We start from the raw sequence: 12,621 nt of genomic DNA, 5'->3' as shown, positions 1-12,621 counted from the left end.
TCTTTTGGGGATCCAACGCATGTTGTGGTTTAAGAAGAAGAAGCTCATAAATTGTAGCATGTTTAGGTAGTGCATAATGAAAATGAAGGTATTTAAATTGCCATTGTTGATGCTAAAAATAGAAATTGGTGATTGTAAAAAAGTAGTTGTTAAGGCAAAAAATTCAATGGCTTAAAAATATCCATTAAAGGAAGTGCATTTGATGGATTATAATGATGAACATGCTACAAGTGTTATATATAGAAGCCATAAAACATGAAATCATTGGGCTAGAGCAACCACTTATTAGAAGATAGTGAAAGTTGGGGATCTTGAGATTCCTTACAATTCATCGAGGGTTTATATGAGAATGGAAAATGGCCAGTAGGGATTTGTATACATCTTATCTCAATGTAAAGGTGACTATTGGGGATGTCTAGGATAATCAACACTTCTTTGTGCATAATTCCTCTTTGTATTATATCATCCTTGGGCACTTGTAAATTATAGCTATATGCATGGAGATGAAGGTGTTTGATGATGGTTCAAAAGATACAAGAATTAGAAGTTGTGGTGGAAAATATGTTGTATAGTTTCTTATTAGTTATGTGAACTATGCAAGATATTGTGATACTTTGAGGGATTTTTCTTTTCCTCCTAATGTGAAAGAGTTTAGAGATTCTAAAAAAACAATGGGTTTTTAGGAGGTACAATTGTAAAGTGAGACTACAATATTGTAAGATGGAAAGAGCTCTTTCCTGCCATAATAGATTCAACCACTTTTTCAATAGGTTTTGTTGGATTTTTAGTAGAAATTAGATTATGTTTTCAAAGGTTTAAAACTGTGAAAAGGCCACAAAATAATATTCTGAAGGCACAAAAAGACGTGATTCATGGGTATGGATTATTGAAAGCTAAAGAATGTACATCAAGAATATATGATGGGCTATTTTATATTGATAAAATGGCTATATTTTTAGCTATATTTGAAATCTAAAAATAATATGTTGGAGATATGTTCCTTGGATATGTATGAGATTATAATAAAATTTTGAAGTAGGAATGTATATGCTTAGATGATGTGGTTAATGCAAAAGTTTATATGAAGTATAAGACAATTGATAAAAAGATTAAGCCAAAAGCACTACCATTTCCCTATGATAGCTAGGAGATGATTAAATTCGCTTCTCATGAACCAAATTTGAGACATCCAAAAAAGATTCTATTGTAGATACTCTCAAGAACCTAAAGTTTGGATGAGATGTCTTTATTTCACTTACAAAGAAGAAATGTTTTGTGGATATGCTATCAAGACTTGGTAGAACTTTTGCCTTTTAGCCACAAAAGATTGGCTACATGGATCAAGGTATTGTTACATCTATGGTTATTTTCACTATTTTTCATGTACCTTGGAACTTGCGACCGATTCCATTGCCAAAGGCTCATTTTTCTAAAGCGATTGATTTATTAAATTAAAAGATCAAGATGGGGATTTTTTATTTTTCTTCAACTCCTTATTCAACCGAGTGGTATAGTGTGCCAAAAAAAAATGGTACATTGAGATTCATTCAAGGTATGCAATCCATTTGTAAAGTAACCATCAGAAATATAGAAGTAAGTTCTGTTGTGCATAAATTTGCCTAGGTTTTTGCTAGGAGAGCTATATACTCTTTGCATCACTTATATTCTAGTTTTCACTAATATCAATTGTAGTAGAAAGCAAGCATCTCACTAATTTAAAGATATCATTAGAATTATTGTGGATGCTCATGTAACTATAGTGGGTAACACCATCTATCACCCACATGATTAATGTAATGAATAAAGTATTGCAAGGTTACATATCCTGTCTTACTATGTCTTTTCTAGATGACATGCTAATAAAAGATTATACAGAAGAAAATAAAGATGAATTTGATCAGTAGGGATGTTGTTGGCATATTTATTATGTCTCACCTAAAACAACTAGGTTCCTAGCAATAAGAGTTTACGAAAGAGAGACACACCTCCAATAAAAGTTGATGCTATTGATATGATAGAAGAAACTTTCTCATTAGTTTTAGAGGTGAGGAGGTTTTTGGGAGTTGATAGCATTTATATTATCTAGATTTCTCACTTTTTATGCATATTGCAAATGCTCTTTATCAGTTATATAAGACCCATTTATGAAATCTAGCACTCATTGAGGTGCCATTTTTAAAAAAAACCTAAGACATCCTAGCATTATTTGATACTTGTATAATTTCAAACAAAAATCATTAGTTTAAGGTAGTTTGAATTTCCATTAACAAGGGTGATAGAAGAGTGAAGATATAATGTTTCAAATAGTGTACAACCTAATTTAATGGAGACTTAGCCTTGAGAAAGTTATTATTCTAATGCTTTTTTACAAGGATGAAAGCTAAAAAATCCTTATAAATAGCTCTATTCTTTGAAATTACAGCTTAAGCCTTAAATGCACCATTGAATAAAGAAGAAGAACTTTTATTTTGAGTCTCAGAATGAAACTCAAGATAATCTAGAAATCACTCATGAGGCTAGTTAATGACAATTTGTCACTCTAAAATGGTGAGATATGGAAAACAGAATCCAAGAAGCTCTCATGGAGATCCATCGTGAATATCATACGCCAAGTGCCAAGCCTCATAGTTGCATCTTTGAAAGTATGGCTTAAGATTTTCCAAAAATGATATATGATGAAGAAAAATTTGTGCTTTCAACCTCATTTTAATTGCTAGAGATAATTTAACCATGTCATGTGCGACTCAATCTTAGTTTGAGTCGAGAAATTTGCATGAGGATCAATTTTAGAATCGAGCCTCTTTTCCATTAAAGATGATATAATTACATGTAGCTCATTCCTAAATTTGAGCCTCATGTCCTTCAAGATGGTGAGAACTCCAGTTGACATCCAATAAGATCCTACAAGTAATTAAAATTTAGCCTTATTTTTGTTAATTTTGAGCCTCAAGCATTGCTTGTGGCACAATCTCTCAATCCTCATGTTCATCACAATGATGTAGCTCTACTTATACAATTTAGGTGCGTGAGGCTCAAGTTTCAGATTGAGCCTCATGTCAGCCTTTATAATGAATGCACTATAGAGAGTCACAACAAAATTGTGAGGTTGGGAGTTTAACATAAAACAACACCAATGCTTCAGTATAATAAGCCTCGCAAGTTGTCAAAGCGACAACTATTTTTCATAGCGTTCAAATGGGGGAACCAATATGACTAAGCATATGAGTCTCATATGAGTGCCTAGCATGATATAACCGCACTGGTTGTTCAAGTTGCACATCGTTTGTTATGCACGAGCACATCATGAAGAAGGAATCAGAGCATTTGTACCAATGTTGGAGATTGGAGCACATCAAGTGTAGTCGAAAAAAGAAGCTGAAGAATACACAATGTTAATCTATATACGCAATGACTAAGAAATAAAAGCATTTCTTTGCGGCTGTAACACTATGGATATGGAACAGATCAAAATGCTTGCTGATCTATTTTGCCAATCAAAAGGAACTTTTAAACATTCCCTACATAGGAAAAAAAAGGGAATTCTCTATCAATTCCCTAGTTAAAAATACACATAAGTAGGAAAAGTAAATGATAGGGAAAATAGAACATTTCCCAGTTAGAGAAACTAGGGAATCACATAGGAAATTTCCTATTTCCTACATAGGGAAATTTCCCTGTGGGAAAATTTCCTACATAGGGAAATTTATTTCCTACATAGGGAAAATTTCCTATGTAGGAAAATGATTTTTCTTACAGGAGAAATTTTCCTATGTAGAAAAATTAATTTTCATATGTAGGAAATTTCCTATTTCCTACATAGAGAAATTCCCCTGTGGGAAAATTTCCTACATATGGAAATTTTCGTATGTAGGAAAATGATTTTTCTTACATAGGGAGAAATTTTCCTATGTAGAAAAATGAATTTTCCTACATAGGGAATTTTCTCTATGTAGGAATTTTCTCTAACTAGGAAATGTTCCATTTCTCCTATCATTTACTTTCCCTACTTATGTGTATTCTTAACTAGGAAATTGATAGTGAATTCCCTTTTCGTTCCTATGTAGGGAATGATTGAAAGTTACTTCTGATAATGAATGGCATTGGCAATAGGATTTGGAGAAATCTATCTATAGCTATAAGGAATGCCATGGATCAAGCGAGAAATATTCTATCTATAATTGTTATAATAGACCTACTATATTACTCTAAACACCTCTAAACCTACATTTTTGACTAATAACACAAATTTCAAGCTTCATTTACTAAAAGAAATGATAATTTGTCACCACTCAAAGCATGAAAAGCACAACTAGACAACTAGATATGCCTTTTTATTGTAGTCCCAACCTCCTCCAAATAGGCTGCACAACTAGAAAACTAGATATATTTTGAAACAAAATACCAGCTTTCTTTGGTGATGAAGGAGATTCACAATCTACCCCTTGGAAGGTTTTTGCATAGATGTGTTGCATCATGCGCATTGTGTCTTACTGGTTTCGTCTGAGTAAGGAAATAATCTAAAATTATATATTCATAGATAAATCATGGCTTTCAAGAATGCAACAAAAAGCATCAAAATAGAATTTACATAGAATGGTAAAGCACAAACCTTGTCAAACAGACAAAATTCAAGGACACTCAAGGTGGTTGACTTAAAAGACACTAATGTAGGACCAAGATTGCAACCAATGAGAGTAAGTGTTTCAATTTCTACCTTCCTTGTTGCCCAATTGTTGTTCTCCAAAGCTTCATGTATGCATGGCATCAACATAGCCAGATGTTGTTGAGTGAGGGCTTCAACTTGTTACATAGGATATGCATGTTGACGAACCGACATCTCAATGCGCAAATACTAAAAGACCGGCCCTCTTCTTGATAGTAGCTAAGGGTTTTTCAGTTGAAGACCTAGACTAATTAGAACTTGATGAATTTGAGTCAAGTGTATGTTCACTTCCAAGGCCATTTGCTCCTGTAGCCATGCTTGAAGTTCAAAGCTCTAGATTCTGCATTGATAGAGCCAAAAATCATGGCCATCTGGGACAACGCTAATTAGTGACTAGTCAAATTCAAGCAAGCTACTATTAAAAGAACCCTCTCTCTTGCAGTTTCACAACCCATCTACCATAGAAGACATCAGCAAAAAATAAGCATACAAATGAAACCACCCTTATCACAATATATCTTCTACACGCTTTGTCATTTATAATGCTCACTAAACATCATAGGCATACAATTATAGTCTACGAATCCGACAACAATTATAAAGTGTACAGAAGTGAACCCAACCTTGTTGGCATCTTCACTAAAATAAGAGAAGATAAGGCTTACAAAGCCTAGTTCCATTAATTGATACATTCCTTGAGTCCGTGCATCTGCAAAGTTAAGCATCATCCCAATGTATTCAAAGCTTTACACAAATTAACCTCCCTCCTTAAGTGCAACAAACAGATAGCATGCCCCCATGTTCAGAAGTTCAACAATCACAAAGAGCTCAACTAAAAGAAAGCACAGGGACAAGTTCACTTGTAGGTGTGATCATGCTAAAAGGTGGTTGCAGAAGAGTAGTAAAGATTATTTTCTTGAATAGCCATACTTTCATCTCAAACACAATAGTCCTCACCAACATGAGAAGGTAGGATAGTGATGTGTGGGTATGAGTGATACCACCCTATAACTCTAGTTATTCTCCTAGTATCAACAGATATCCAATGCTATCTTCAAGGTTGTTGCCCTCTGCCCCTTGATAATTCTTCCCTAGATTGTGCATGTTGCAAAAGCAAAACCCTAAAAGCATCTACAGTAAAAAAAAATAGGCTGTCTTGCAAACTATGCATGTCCCTCTATGTCTGTGATAGATTTCTCTATATTCAACACCAAATTTTTCAGGGCCTTTATCCCTCATTGCTCTTGATAAACTAGGGTCTGGCAGCCTGCATGTGTGAGTGTCCAATTTTGATAGCTCATATGCAGAGTTGTGCCTGCCCACAGCTTGTCTTTTATACCAATAGGTCCTATACATGATGCACCCAACACGTGCATCAGTCATGTCACATCAGGGTTGACATAGCTACACCATGTCTCCTACATAGGTCATTTACCTAGATGATAGCAGTAGTTGGGATATTAAGGCAGAAACACATCAGAATCTATCTCTTTTTTTCTCGTAATAGGTAATTGTATTAGTTACCAAAAAAGTGCAAGATTACATGATTACAAGATGTAGGATGGCTCTAGGCCATCATGCATAATCACAAGGGCCATACAAACCTTTGTCAACTCTTTTTGTTTATGTTGTCCCTTAAGTTAGGGATCTAAGATATCCTCCACTTTCTCCCTACCTGCTAAGTGTGGTGCTACCTATCATAAAGACATGAAAATCAAGACCATGGAAAATAGATAACTAGGAAATAGCCAACCAAAAAGAGCACAAGCAAAGAAAAGCACATTTTTCTGCATTATTTTTACCAGAGAAAGGTTAATCAATCATGAGTTTGATAATGAATTATGTGATTTTGACTTGCATCCATTAACAATATGGATGGGCATGACCATGCACCTCCCTCCCCTTCCTCCTCATGGGCACACACTTGCATTTTCATCCCACAATGTTCAGGGATTCAGATTTTCACCTATCATTTTACTCACACTAACTTGCACAAGGTTAAGTCTCTAGTCCCAATTTAGTGAATTCAACAAGCATATCCTTGCCATTTTCTAGGGCTTCCATAGTGGCACAAGCTTTCAATATACAAACAAACATGTCACAATCAGGAGATAGGATGTCAAGCAATAGTTTTTGCAAATAACTTCCTCATTCTATCCATGTTCATCATATTGTGCAATGAGAATTTGCCCACTAGAACATTGTATTAACCTATCAAAAAAACATATGTATGATAGAGACTCACCAATAAATTTCAGCCACATATTTTGTTGCCTGTAAAAAATTGAACCATTGCAAAGATAGTTGCCCTACCTAGCCCACAATCTAGCCCACAACCTATAGTTTCACTTTTGAATGAAATTCACCCCGCCTTTCAAAGCAGTTTCAAAGGCCTGCCAAGTTCTCCATTGATGAGTCAATCACCTTCAACCTTGCAAGAAAATAAAACTAACCATCAATTCAACTTCCCATTACTAGACAACCAGAGACTTTTGAATGAAATTCACCCTGCCTTTCAAAGTGGTTCCAAAGGCCTGCCATGCTTCTGTTCCCAAGTTCTCGACTAATGAGTCAATCACCTTCAACTCTTGCAACAAAAGCAAACTAACCATCAAATCAACTGCCAATTGTTGAGAGAGAGAGAGAGTATGAGAGAGATACACAAGACATGCTCCCAAAGAATGATTCATATTGATGTAGAGTTAGTATATATAGGTGAGACCCAAGTCAAGTGAGAGATGATATATATAGTTGTAACATGTTGAGAGAGAGAGAGAGTACAAGAGAGATACACAAGACATGCTCCCAAAGAATGATTCATATTGATGTAGAGTTAGTATATTTTACCTCTCATATCGCCATATCCTGCACTTCTGGGGTTCCACTTCCGGTGTCTTGTGTCTCTCTTCTCCTCTCTCTTCCTCTGTTCCTCATCTCCCTCGCGCACTATTCAACATGGTATCAGAGCGAGGTTTCACAATTATGCAAAGATAAGTTTTTCTTCTTTGTTCATTCTTAGATCTTACTTTCATGTATATGGTCTCATATTTATGTTGCTCATATATATTGCTTTTATATCATATATATGTTAATAAATCTTTATGGCCATACTTTGTTGCAAGTTTTGACTTGAGTTATGGCTTTGATGTAACGTGTCCACTAGAATCATCCAGGACACGTCTTAGCAGTCCATCGGAAAGGATGTCTAGAAAGCTCCGCCCGACATTCCCATGGAATGTTACGGGACTTGCGATCTAGGTCTTCTCGCGTCTGCCATGTAGCGGAAGTATCCTAGCCGTTCCCATTTAGGATCGACCTGAATTAGGGTTTTCCTAATTTGGTCATTAGCTAACAGCAACTAGTATCAGACCCGAGCGAACTATTTTACGTAGAAATGCCAGGTCTGAAGCAGATTCACGCTGCACTTGGTTCAAGGAGAATGGGAAACGAGAGGGATGCAAGGCTCAACCTCTCTGCCATAAGGCATAGTCCTATTCCGTTCCCCTAAAACAGCATAAAATAGGGTAAGACGTAATTCTAGATCATCACTCTCGTTATTCGTTTTGATGATGATGATCATCCCGGTGTTCTTCGAGATTTTTGAGAAAAGTTCCGGGCTAACCGGGACCACCCAACCGTAGGACGGACCCATGGCCCATCCTCCGCACTTTCCTCGGTTTGTTTTAGTTATGTAATTATCTAACACATTAATTTGACATAAAACAATCAGCTTCTTGAATTACTCCTGTTAAGCACTGGTTCCTTCACGTAATCTTATCACGTGACATAGAAAAACAATGTCATACAAATTCTTTATTATCATTTCATCATTTTATCTTTGAAATACAAGGAGTTCTGCCCATAGGCTTGTCCATAATCCGCCCGAAGGCTATCCAGTAATCCACCAAGGATCACTATTCCAACCTTCCACCCGTAGACTAGTATGCGGGCCTCGAGATCCAATCCCGAGTCACGTTAGCCTCTTGTGCAGGACCCGGAAGGCGAGGGATTTACGGCCAGAGCCCCCCCTGGCACCCAAGCATCCTCCTGCTCCAAGTAGAGCTCAACGGAAAGACCTCTCACGGCGGGTTCGGTCCACGTTACCGGCGCGGTCAACAACCCCCTTGGTTAGGGTCAGGCAGGCAGTCGGGGGTAACTGAAGCTGCCTCTCCCTTCAGGCTTTCAACCTGAAGCATTAGATATCAATTTCATCCTTTAGTTCTTTGAGCAAACAATGCAAACAGTGCTTCCTAAACTGTTACAAGCACAATCAATTCCAGTGGTTTTTTAATTTGCCAATTGTTAAGGAGTGAATTCTTCTCTCCGAATGCATCCAGCATTCGATCTGGGATCAATTGCGACTTGGCAAGATCCCCCAAGGGTTTGTTTATTCACCCTTTTGTCCTTGGGTTAGGGCCATACCCTGTTAACCCAACTTAACCAATACCTTAGGTTTTATTAATAGTAAATCCTGGCGACCATGTCGCTCCAATTTATTGATTGATCATTTGCTTCCAAGCAAATACCTAACTTTCCTTTACTTGGCAATTTTTCCCCAAGAAAGGTGATGTAACAGGATGACTACTCGTCCTCTTGCAAGTTAAACTTGCGCAAGAACTTGCCAACCTCATTTCAAGAAATGGCAAAACTCTCTTGTGAACAAACCACAAGTTTATGTGATGTTGCAACTTATTGCACAAGTGTCGCATCTATTCCATGGGATCATTTCACCCATTGAACGGCATTTTCTGGTCACGGAATTATCTCTAGACGAAAAGAAGGGTTTAGGGTATCTTCTTACCCAACCCATTCCTAATTACACTAGGCCAACAACGTTCGGTCCTAGGAATTCCAACTCAATCCGAGTTTCATCATTTTGAACGAGTGATCCTTAGGGTAGAAACCTTAGATTGTTTTATGCATGAGCGTCCAATTGTGCCCTACGTTCCGTGAATGTGGGTAGGACCTTTGGTTTAAGGGTTCGTCTTGGTAACAGGTGCGTGAAACTAGGTCAAGTCCTTAATGTGCTAAACCCTAGCTAGCACCTGGAGTATATTGTATCGATTTAACCATCCTAAATGAGTCCTTTGCGGTTTAGGTGTTTTGGGTAAACCCATTTACTTGTCTTACGACAAGGACGGGTCATTCCTAAAGCTATTGTCTTGATTTAAGAGGGGAAAAACTAGTTGCATTACGTCATAATTCATGTAAGCACGCGATTCATTTCCTCTAGATTCGCAATCCCTAATTTTTCTTGTTAAGACCAAGCACATGATAAAATTCGCATAACTTCCATTGGTCCTACTAGGGCATGCATTCACGACTCATGCTACTAAGCTTTTAAGTTTTTATGTTTAAACAAACCATGCAGCCTTTCCCTAACTTCATTTTTGAATGAAATATTCGTACGCGCTGATTGAGCATTACGCAATCTCGACTTTGTAATGATAGTCATTAGTTCTTCTAGATTCGTTACTTTGCAATGCACTGAAGCAACTTGCTATAGACATCTTTCATTCATTCCATTGAAACATACAAATGACCGATCTTCGATCATGTGTTACTTCCTTTAAAATAGCCAAAGTATTTCAATCGCAAAAGTGCATCCTAGTTCCATAAATTAACCATGCATAATTGCAATACTTTGATGTGAATAAAAAATAGGAAGAAAACCTGGACTTGTGGGTTCGGTGAAATATCCACATGAATATTCAGAGATGATCCTCCTGCGGTTGCACCTTGTACCTTTTTAGGGGCCATCGTGAATTCAACCTCTGGTTTTGCCTTCGGGAATTCGAACTTCTTGCCTTGGCTCGCAGTCTTATGATTTTTGGCCTTCTCCCTTGTACGCATAAATCCCTTTGAGGTATGGCTCCTTGACTTGTGGAATTTGGATTTGGAAGGTCTTAGGGTTCGGAGCTTGGGCCTTCTTTCTTTCGGAAAAGAGGGATTCATGAGAGGGTTCTTGCGAAAGCCTTGCGGAAACAGAGGCTTGAGAGATTCTTCTCCTTGAAATTCCGGCTAGGAATGGTTTTATGTGCTTTGCGGAAATGGGGACTTATGAACTTCTCCTTCCTTTCATAGAAGTTCCGGGGATAAAGATCTTTGTGGAGAGGGAGTGTGGGGAGAAATGGGTTTATGGGGGAAATCGAGTGGGAAGGGTTTAGAGAAACCCCTCTTCTTCTTACAAGAACCGAGGCTAGGGCTTTAGTAGCTTCCTTTGCTTCGAAGCCGGGAGGATGGGCTTATTGAGAAACTAATGGAAAGGGCTTTAAAATCGGGGGTAAAGATTTGCTTGTGGTGGATGCTATAGGAAGGGGACTTAAATCCCGGGGTACAATGGTCTTATGGAGATCCGATAGGAAGGGACTTTTAAAAAAAAAACCGGGGATAATATGGGCTTTATGGGGGAATCCACGGGAAGGGTTTTTAAAAACCCAGGGTAAAATGGGCTTGCGGTTGATCCCAATAGGAAAGGGGCTTAAAGAAGCCCCCTTAGAAGCTTCCTAGAGAAGCTTCTAAGAAGCTTCAAGGAACTACGTGGCGTGGAGATAAAGGATTTGGGAGGCTTTTGACGGTGTTCTGGTCCTACTCCACGGCAGGTCCCTCCTCCACGGAGGGCATTGTGGCTCTCCCCTTCTTCACGGCCGCCTTCCTTCACAGCCCCCCCCCTTCACGGTCGCCTTCTCCTTCACGGCCTCTTCTTCAAGGCCCCTTCTTCACGGCCGCCTCCTTTACGGCCCCTTCTTTACGGCCGCCTCCTTCATGGCCGCCTTCTCTTCATGGCCGCCTCCTTCACGGCCACCTTCTCTTCACGGCTGGCTTCCTTCCTTAACTCCCCTTACTCCCCAATCTACAATGTCTGATTGTTCACAGCCTTTTTCTCCTCGTCAACGTTTTTGCTCTTACTCTCTCATAGCCCTCTCCTCTTCTACGGCCGACCTCCTCCTTCATAATCGCAGCGTTACCCTCTCTCCACCCCCGCCCCCTCCCTGTTAACCCATAGCCATGGCTTTTATAGCAAGGGGGAGAGGTACCTACCTCCCTCCACGTGCCTGACTGCATGGGCAGTAGCCCCCCATGGCTCCAGCTAGATGCTTAGTCATAGCATCTCCCCTCTCTCTCCTCCAGCACGATCGTTGGCTGGATAATTAGAAAAGAAATGCCATAAATCAAAATTTCATCTTGATTTCTTTCTAAGAGGGGTTCACACGAGCATAAGCGGGTTTCATTGACTTTGGTCTTGTTCATGCCAATGGAGATTGTACAATTTGACTGTCCAAATATTCAATGCCGGCATTCCCTTGCATGAGTATCGTACGGGTTGGAAACATTTACAACGGAAATATTACATTTGAAGATGTGATATAATCATGGTAATTACAATTTGGTTATGGCTTTATATTGCCGTTTGAGATTGGTCTGTGTGTGCACCAAATTTGGTTTTGCCTTGCAACGCACCAGAATTCATATTGTTCATTTCAATTTGATTATGGTTTTGGCTATGTTTTACCTCTGATATCGCCATATCCTGCACTTCTGGGGTTCCACTTCTGGTGTCTTGTGTCTCTCTTCTCCTCTCTCTTCCTCCATTCCTCGTCTCCCTCGCGCATTGAGCTACGCACCCAGACCTGGTTTTGTTTTTAAAGACAAAATTAACTAATACTTCTAATTTGAACAAGTTCATGTATCAAATCATCACTTGTGCAAAGAATTCAATCAAGTATAAACAATGAAACAAATTATCTTCCTTGTTGTTGCTACGCATCCGTAGCTCTGATACAATGTCAAGGAGCCACTACTATAGTATGTCATGTTTCCAGTGGCACCTAAATCAATGATGAATAGAGAACCATCATGAACATGAAGTACCTTTTCTGGAGAGATATCATGATGGACGAAATTGAGCTCCTGATGAGTATGATCATAATCAGTTGTAGTTTGTTGAACAATATAAG

The sequence above is a fragment of the Lygodium microphyllum genome, unplaced genomic scaffold, assembly GCF_053477565.2.
Source record: "Lygodium microphyllum isolate KBCC unplaced genomic scaffold, Lygodium_microphyllum_v1.1.10 scaffold_181, whole genome shotgun sequence".
NCBI classification, from domain to species: Eukaryota; Viridiplantae; Streptophyta; class Polypodiopsida; order Schizaeales; family Lygodiaceae; genus Lygodium; species Lygodium microphyllum.
Note: the sequence above shows the minus strand (reverse complement) of the source record.